The sequence below is a fragment of the Sinocyclocheilus rhinocerous genome, unplaced genomic scaffold (genome assembly GCF_001515625.1).
Source record: "Sinocyclocheilus rhinocerous isolate Xijiao unplaced genomic scaffold, SAMN03320098_v1.1 scaffold1919, whole genome shotgun sequence".
Lineage (NCBI taxonomy): Eukaryota > Metazoa > Chordata > Actinopteri > Cypriniformes > Cyprinidae > Sinocyclocheilus > Sinocyclocheilus rhinocerous.
This window is the reverse complement of record NW_015646355.1, coordinates 229,710-240,009: the sequence shown is the minus strand read 5'-3', so window position 1 is coordinate 240,009 and position 10,300 is coordinate 229,710. Positions and strand designations below refer to the sequence as shown.

The 10,300-nt window shown below is 32.9% G+C and overlaps 1 protein-coding gene across 1 annotated transcript in view; it reads right to left on the bottom strand.

The window, feature by feature from the left end:
• mid1 (midline 1) overlaps positions 1 to 3,386 on the bottom strand; it is a 40,648-nt gene extending 37,262 nt beyond the window's left edge. Inside the window, exon 1 of the mRNA XM_016511636.1 lies at positions 3,375 to 3,386. The gene's annotated coding sequence lies outside the window, so the exon portion shown is untranslated. The remainder of the gene's footprint in view (positions 1 to 3,374) is intronic.
• Between the last annotated feature and the right edge of the window lie 6,914 nt (positions 3,387 to 10,300).

Below are 10,300 nucleotides of genomic sequence, written 5' to 3'. Positions count from 1 at the left end.
CATGACTAATAAACACACACACACACACACACACACACACACACACACAGAGTGAGAGAGACTGTAAGTAAAGTTAGCGCAACAGGAAAAGCTGGCGGATAATTCCAGGAAAAGCGACTCCACCCAGAGAAACGAGAGAAGCGCAGCGGGTCACTGTCTGTCTGCTGCTCACAATGCGCCCTTCATCCGAGTGCCCTCACTAGGGAATAACACCCCAAACAGCTCGGGAGTGACTTTCGCGGCGGAACAAATATTTATACGATGACTTCATCTGTAATCGATACATGTGCGAAAGACTGAGAGAAGAGAGCGCACTCCGACACTCAGCGCAATGAAAGCAGATCGAGCTGGAGACCCGTGTGTAATTACAGAGAGCATGGGTCTCCTCTGCTGTCCGCTCCATTGGTTTTGCTTCACGACCCACATGTTAAAATTAATTAATGTTACCATGAACTGACAACCCGACAATATGAAAATCATTCTCATGACAGGCTGAAGAGAGAACTAATGTTGCATGCATAAACAACACAGTGTGTTTTAACATTAGCAGGAGCAAACACGGGGCCAAATATTGTTTTATAGCCTTAATACCAAGTGACAGATGGATTTGTATCAAAATATCATAGTTTGTTTGGACACACGGCCTTTGATGACTTTCGCATGGGGTTTTCCTCTCTGTGATTGCAGTCAAGATCCAAAGATGTATTCAAAGGATATTGCAAATATAAGTAAAGAAATAAATATTAATACTAAATTATAAATATTAATGAATGTTAATAATTAATATAATTTTATAACTATTATATTACAAGAATGTATATTTTTATTTAAATAAATGGATATATTTATAATATAAAATATATTCATTACTAATATGAAATGTTATATGTATATATATACACTGTAAAAAATGACCGTGAATTTAACGGTAAAAGACTCTCAGTACACATAAATATATTATGTAAACAAAAACTTTTATTTTGGATGCGATTAATCGCGATTAATCGTTTGAAAGCACTAATATATATATATATATATATATATAGTTTGTTTTTAATATTAAAATATTATTATTATTTTAATTTTGTTCATTATTATACAATTGTAGCTGTATATATTTTGTTTTAAAACTATTATATATAATTTATAATTTGTAGTTTTTGCATTTTGTATTGTTTTTTTTTTTTATTACATTTTTGCATTCAGGTATTTTCAGTAAAAATTTCATCACTGTAATGCAGATATTTCACGTTTACATTTTTTGTTTGTTTGTTTTTTGTGTGTGTGTGGTGTTTCTCTTTAAATTCTCATTCATGTCATGACTTTTAACGCCTCGTGCAAAAATGCTGCAATACAATACAAGAATCTGGGGTAAATGTCATGAAAATAATGTTGCAATGCAAAATGCATCTTACAGGTTCTCAAAATATTAATTTTCTTCATGCAAAATATATTTACTTATTTCTTTCATTTGATCTTGGGAGTGAAAATCTGATCTATGAATGAGATTGGTCCCACTCCCATCGGTGACAGTTATTAAATATGCATCATAAATAGAATGCATTTCCTGATTTCCTCGTCTGGGTGGTTTCACAGGCTTGCAGCATCTCTCTGCTCTCATGGAAAATGAATTTTGACCGAGCGGGTCAGTTTTTCCTTGCAGCTGTCCAAGGCTTCAGAGCAGCTCGTGTCAGACGTGGCCTCGGTACCGAATGACTATCACACACACAGACGACACTCTCACACAACGGCACACTGACCTGCAGTTAAACACCGCAAACCTGCAGGCAGACGCCAGCTCTGAGTCTGAGCACCACTGAAAACACTCCATCCTACAACACTGCATTACACTGGATACATCGTTTGTTGACAGACACATATGAATAAACACTGCATTTATCTCGTCTTTATTTGCATGTGTGGCCTTGAGGCAATCCAAAACCTTTCATGAATGCAAAATAATATAAAGTCTAGGCACATAAAATTGAATTAAAATTAAACAAAACAAATATGTATGCTTAAAATACTAAAAATAAACAATTTGCTGAGTATATAAAAGCACAATAAAACTATTGGTTAAAGATAAATAAATTATGCTACCACTAAAAATGTTAATAATATAAATATAATAATATAAAATAAATTAAAAACGTATGCTTCACACATTAAAAACTATTTGCTAATGAAATAAAAATTAAATAAAAATGCAACAATAAAAAACTATTTGCTAGATATAAAAAATAAAATATAAAAATAAAACATGTATGCTTAAAACATTATATTTGCTAATGATATAAAAACAACAAAATAAAATAAAAATGCATGCTTAAAATAATACAAAACGATTTGCTAATGATATAAAAATAAAAATGTTTGCTTAATACATTTTAAAAATTTGCTAATGCTATAAAAATTAAATTCAATTCAATAAAATAAAAATATATCTTCATCACATTAAAAACAATTTGCTAATGATATAAAAATAAAAGAATGTTTGCTTGACAGTTTATACAATAAAAAATGTTAAAGATACAAAAAAATATGCTTAACAATAAAATGTGCTAATGATATAAAAATAAAATAAAAATAATAATATAAAATAATATATACTTAACATTTTAAAAACAATTTGCTAATTATATAAAAATAAAATAAAAATTGTTAAATGCTTAAAACAATAAAAAACTATTTGCTAATGATATTCATATCAAATAAAATAAATGCATGCTTGACACAATAGAAAACTATGTAGTAATGATATAAAAATGTATATTAATTAATTAATATTACCTTGAACTGCAAAATCTATCAATATGCAAAATTATTAACATGACAAATTATTAACAGTCTTTGAAAACAAGTCTTTTTTACAGTTTTGCTTCTTGAGTAAAAGTATCATGTAATATTTTTCAGTAAAAGCATCTACTAAAACAAGGCACAATACTGATTTAGAGATTCTTTTTGTCATATTTGGATGTTAAGCATTACATTTTTAGTAAGTAATAAGTCATGTCTCTCACGTGGCTTGATCTCATTGATCAGTCTTGTGCCGGCTCTTTTCCATCGTCCAAAAAAGCCCCTTAAACTGTATTACCACGACCCAAACTGGCACTGTGATCCATGAAAGCACACATGGTGCCAGACGCTGTGCCATCTGCATCACAGATCAATGCTGGCTGGATAATGTTGTGAACAAGAGCCAAACATCCAGAGCTTTCAAATGACGTGCTTCGAGGACCCTGATATTCCCATTCAATCCCTCATCCCTGCAGTGATTACTGACAGATTCCTGCCCTGCCCTGAGAAAACCAGACCTTCTCTGCTGAGGAATAATAACAGAAGGTTCAGCTCAGTTCAGCTCTTGATCTCACCACCGAGATATTTCAATAGTTCACTCGCATTCATGAAAGCTCTTGTTCTTCATCCAGCAGCAGAACTTTGGTAGAGTTTGTACCCATAAGTTCTGTGCTCCAAAATGTATTAAAACAAGTGACAACTGAAATAATCAACTAGTATTTTGGTGATTTTTAGTGGATGTATGAAGTTCACACATTATTATCACATTACGCAGGCATGTTCACTACTGTTTGAATCATTTCCAACATAACAAACTGTTGCTCTTTTCATTTTTGCATTTAATTACATGACATTTGGTCTAAATAAATGTTGGGATATATTTGTGAATTGCATTTTTTATTTCCAACATAAACTACTTTTTTTATTTATTTATTTGCATGTAATGCTTTGCATATTTTTAATGAATTGCATGCATTACAGCATGCATTTGTATATTGTATTGCTATTTAAATCAATGTTCAGCAATATTCAGCAAAAAAAATGTGCAAAATCTTTAGTTCAAACTTTATGCATATGTTTGCCAACCGTTGCATTTCTATTGTTTTATCACTTCCAACATAACTGTTTTACTGTGAAATGTTTTATTTGAAAAGTCTGCTTATTCCATTTTCCTTTAAAATAGCTTTTCACTGGATACTTTTTGCATTTAATTGAATTGTATTTGGTTTAAACAAATTTTGGGATATATTTGTGAATTGCACATTTTTAAAGCATGCATTTGTATATTGCATTATTAAATAAATCAATGTTCAGCATTAAGGTGCCATTCATGTAGAAGTTGTTCAAACGTAATGCATAAGTGTGACAACCAATGCATTTCTATTGTTTTATCATTTCCAACATAGCACTGAAGTTTATGTATCTTTAATGCAACGTTTTTTGTTACTATTTCAGAACATTACAAAGTAATGTTCATATATTGTTTGTAAAATTTTATAATGGAATGTTCATTCAGAATGCTTGCAAAATATAATTTTATTAGCTAATTTTATGACGTTTGGTCCAAAATAATTTTGGGATATAATGTACTTGTTAATTGCATCTTTTCACAGCATGCATTTGTGTATTGCATGGTTAATTAAATCAATGAATTGTAAAATGCATTTATAAAACGCAATGCACATGCTGTGGAATGAAATATGACATCTTAACAGTGACATCTATTGGTAGTTATTAGAAAAAAAATAGAAATGTCCCGAGATAAACTTTCAAACATCTGAGGCGCTGCAAGTTTCCTTTCCACCTTCTGGCAACAATCGTGGAAGTAAAGAGACTGACTAATGGAGTCAATGACTCCTACTGACTTATTACTTTCACAGACGTCAGAAACTGTTAAATCTGCATGACTAAAAAAGATCCCCAAAGCTGCCTACGCCTGTGTCTGTACTCGATATAGCGCTGAAAAGTGTCTTTGATAAGCACCTGAAGGAATGCAGAGTGTCTCTTCTTACCTGCAACATGATGAAAGTCTCACTGTCAGATGAGAGTGCGTTAACAGAAGCAAACGGGTTGATTGAGTTAAGTCTCAGACTGTCAGAGAGCTGTTGTGCTTCGCTGTTGTCTTTCGCCTCAGTTTCTGCCCTCTTTCCATCTCTCTATATCCGCCGTCATTCCCTCTTCCCTTTCTGAGAACAGCAGATCCCGCTCATGACGGACAGCCCAACCAGCCAATCAGAGAGCGGGGGCGGGGCGTATGCATTGTGGGCGGGGCGGAGTGAAGCTAATTCAAACGCTGACTAATTCACTAAAACGTTGTTGTATTTCTGTGGAACACTAAAGAAGAACCTTTTCAGCTCAACAACATCACTGTGAACTGATGTTGTATGGAAAGTACGGTGGGGTGGCCGAGAAGTGCTAAACAAATCACAATTCTGAAAACAAAATAACAAATTACAAACGCAAATGCAAATCTATAAAACAATATAACAATTCCGAAAACATTGGAAAGATTGGTAACACTTTACAATAAGGTACCATAGTTAACATTAACTATACAATAGGATACATTTGTTAAAGGGATAGTTCACCCAAAAATGCAAATTCTGTCATTAATTACTCCGCCTCATGTCGTTCCAAACCCGTAAGACCTTCGTTCATCTTCGGAACACAAACGATTATTTATTATTATTAAATTATTAGTAATATTTTTTTTATGCATTCCAAGAGCTCTCTGACCCTCAACAGAAAAATAACGACTTTATCACATACGTAAACAGCAGCACCGTACATGGATACGCTGTTTATGTTGTTCATGCCTTGATCTGAACGTAAACAACGTATTCGCGTACATACGTTGTTTACGTATGTGATACTCTCCAAAATGGCGCTATAGGGTGACACGGAGGAGACGAATTGTTGAATAAAGTCGTTATTATTGTTTTCTTTGTGCACAAAAAGTATTCTCGTAGCTTCGTAAAATTACGGTTGAACCACTGATGTCACATGGATTATTTTAACGATCTCCTGCTACGTTTCTGAGCCTTGATCGTGGTAGTTCCCTTGCTGTCGACAGAGGGTCTGAAAGCTCTCGGATTTAATCAAAAATATCTTAATTTGTGTTCTGAAGATGAACGAAGGTCTTTCGGGTTTAGAACGACATGAGGGTAATTAGTAATTAATGACAGAATTTTCATTTTTGGGTGAAGTATCCCTTTAAAGTATTTGTTATTCTATTCTAACGTTAGTTAAAGCGTGGTTAAGCTCACAAGAGTCCGAAATTCTCGTCTGAAATTTTTTCGCACGTTAAAAAATAAATACGACCTCACGTTGTGTCAATCATGTTTACACACTGCCTCCGAAAGTTTAGTCTGTCATAAAAAAATTCGGATCAGGTTCGATTTTCTGCGTTTTAGCATCCGTAGCAAGTATTTTGAGGGAAAGGATGACGAATACGAAAAAACGCATATGAAAATTTCGGACTCAGTGTGCAAGGACTGTTGTTCGACAAAATTTCACGAGCGAAATCCAGTCATTTCATGAATTCATGAAAGAGTCAAATCGTGCTGTTACGTCCCTGGACGTAAGTTATTATTTGTATTTATTTATTTGCATTTGCATGTATTGCATATGTTGTATTTACTTAACCCAGATGCGCTTTGATAAACCTGTAATAATGATTTATAGGCCTATCTTAGAGTGGTCGGGATGGATTTCGCGGGAAATTGCACACAGATCGGAAGCGCAAACAAAACAACGTTCTTCTACAAGAGGGTTGCAGTTTTATTTTTTTAACCAAAAGTTACATAGTGCAGCTAAAAATAATATTAACAGATACAACTTTTGATTTTAATAATGTATTACTTGCCTAAATGATGAAATTAACATTGATTAATAAATGATTTAGAAGTATTTTTCATTGTTACACTGTAAAAGGGTTGCTGTAAATTTTACAGTAATTTACTGGCAGCTGGATTCCAGTAAGTTACTGTAAAAGTATTTACAGTATCATTATGAAGTATACTAACCTTTTTGTTGAGTCTTTCCTCCGCTGTCCGCCACTCCCACCAAATGGAAAAAAAACTTTAAGAGTAATCTCCCTTGCCATTGGTCAGTTTTTCGCGGGCATTGTCACTACTGTAAATCGATTTACAGTAGTGAAGAATTACAGTAGTGTGCATATATTTTCCCATAATCCTTTGCTATTTACAGTATAATACTGTTTGCAAATATAACAGTATTATACTGTACATATTACAGTAAAATACTGTTCAAATTACAAAAATCCATTACAGTGTAGTTCATCTTACCCAATGCAGCTATCTAATGTTAACAAATGGAAAAGTGTTACCGAAAGATTCACGAATAATTATTTTTTAGCGTTCCACAGAAAAATAACAGCATACAGGTTTGAAATGACTTGAGGGTAACAAGTAACTAATGATAAATATTGGCCACAAAGGCATGTTTAGTTCATGCTATACCACACAACTCATGACGACAGTGCTGAGGAATCCAGTTTAATTTGATCCCACGGCTGCCAGTCAATGTCAGCGAGAGTTATTTATCTTATGGAGAGACAGAGACCGAATCACTGTGTGACGAGCGTTACACAAATGTCTTCTAACAGAGCTACATTATCGTCATGAAGGTCTCTGGAAGCACCAGCTGATTATAACATTATAACGATATTCAGTGGTTTCAAATGTATGGACTAAAAGGCGAATTCCTTCACATCTTGAACAGGCCAAACTCATGTTTCTACAACATGTGTGACGCTGAAACTTTTAGCACATTGCACAACTTATAATTGGGTGTTTCTTCAACTTCAGGCACTTTTCCAGTATGTCACAGGGGTTGATTTTTATTCAAACTAACATTTTAACTCTTTGTTATATGAAGGTCTCATCAAAACTTTTTGGAAACTTTTTTATCATGCCTTCATCTTTAGATTTGCTATAAATTTTAGATTTTATTGCAGACTCAGACTTTAAGTCTATATATATATATATAATATGAACATCAACTATAAAAATATAAATTCAAACATTTTAAAAAACTATGACAATCTAATAAACATACACTGAAGCAAAATTGGTGTAGAAACAGTTTGCACTTAAAAATTGCTAGTAAAATTCACAAATAGTTAAAAAATGGCAAGAAACAGTATTTTCTTTTAAAATGTACTCCAATAAACTTAAAAAAAAAAAATAGAAAAAAATAGAAAACTAGACTGAAATATACAAATTATTTTATTAAATAATTATTGCATTAAATAATTTATATCAATATTTACAAACAATATTCACTACATTTCAACTGTCCCTCTGTTTTCTGTCCCTCATTTCCAATAATTTATATCAATATTTACAAACAATATTCACTACATTTCAACTATCCCTCTGTGGCGTCATTTCCATAAAAACAGCAAAATAATAAAGAAAAAAAACTAATAAAATTGTTAAATGTTAGTGTACTTGTCTACAGAGAAGATGGCAATGAAGAGCTTGTGATGAAATATAAGATGCATGATGTAAAAACAAAGAAAAATTAAGATAAATATGACTTTTTTGTGCATTATTTCCAATCAATTTACCAAATCATGCACAAAGCGTGAAAATATGATTCAATACATGCACTCACTGTAAAAAAATGCGGATGCAATAGTTACACAAACTTAAAATTCAAACTTATAATGTGTTGTTTCAACTTAAAACTACGTGTTTATGTTGTCTTAAAATTTAAGTTTAATCAACTTGGATTTAAAAAAATAAAAAAATAAAAGTAAGCTGTGAATTATTGCAACAATCTACTTTTGCAGTGAAAGATAAAAGATTTTAATGATTAAAATGTCAGTTCTACAAAATGTTTTAAATCAGAATGCACAATCTGAGATAGAAATGATCGTTTGTTGGTTGACCGAATGACAGAACTCCTTTGATGATGTGCATTTGTGTTTTGAACATGTTAGTTGTCAAATTGTTTTCTAAAAGCTCAAGAAGACAAGAAGTTCTCAGTGTTGAAGAAACAGCCGCTTATAGATTTAACACGCTGCATTTGACGATTTGACACGCAATCTGATCGCCTGCTTTATGCACTCTTGGGAAACGCTCATTTCACCCAACCGCTTTCACTAAACAAACGTTTATTCTGCTCTTTGTGAAAGCGTCAGCGTTTCAGTGCCGTTGTGTGCGAGTGTGGAAATACTTTGGTCGGCTGCTGTAAGATCACTGCCACTCTTTCCCAAGTCTGTGGTAAAACTGAAGAATGCTGGAATTTCTGCAGTCAGACGAGTTCAACAGAAAGCCTTCATCTGCACTGTTTTTAAAGTTAGATTGAAATGCATTGTTCACCAGCTCTTGTAAGCATGAATGCTATCGATACCTCAAGCCGTATGGATTGTGATAATGATTGTTCCACATATGATCTGTGGATCTGTGCCTGGAGCGTGCATTTTTTCCAAGCCTCGCTCTGGCATTATTCTGCAGCTCTAATTCTGTTCGAAAACCTTCAGCCAAAGCAGAGCAACAAAACCAAAGCTTCAGTGAATGTGGAATGGTGAACACAACTAACTAACTAGGAATTAAACTGTGGTACGAGGACTGAGAGTCCACCAGGCACTGATATTGATTCCAAGATGAGATCATGAAAATCTGCGATTTGTGAATTGAAGGGCGAGTTCAGATGGAAATTAATGATGCTCGTTGTTTATCCCAAGCCACATTTCCCTTTAAAATGCAATGTTGCAATGGAGTTGCACAACTAAATGTTTCCTTCCTGAAGGATGTATTAGTGTTTGTGCAGCAGCAGTAAAGTGCCATTGAGTTTGTGGTAAATTCAGGTTTTAGTCTTTGATTCTGTGTAAAAATAAGAATCAGAATGTAATCTGAATGTAATCTGTAATCTGTTTTAACGGCACCTAAACAGTATATAGTTGAACAGATGCAAGAAAGAAAACCAATCAGAATTCAGTATGCAAATATTACAGCAGGACAGCACATTTTGAATGATGAACAAATCAATACGAAAAGTTTTGATTTGTTCAAAACCCTAACCCTAAACTCAACCTAACCCTAACCCTAACTTTTTCAATTGTAAATTTATTTCAAACTTCAACTATCAATAACTAACCAGCTAGCTAACTAAATAAATAAATAAATACAACATACAAATTATCCGCAAAATAAAGCTCGAATGAAAACTGCATGGTAATAAAAATAAATAAATAAATACAAATAATTAAATAAATATTGGTTCCCCTAAAACTAAAATTATCTGCAAAACAAAGAGACTGCATAATAAAAAATAATTAGAGATAAATTAATAGAGCTAAACAAACAAACAAACAAATAAATAAATAATTAAATAACAAATCAATGAATTAATTAATGAATAAATAAATAAATAAATGATAGCACCGCCAAGACTATAATTAAGTGCAAAACAACGTTTAAATGAAGATTGCACTAAATCATTATAAACCTAGTTTTGATCTCTAGTAGTTACA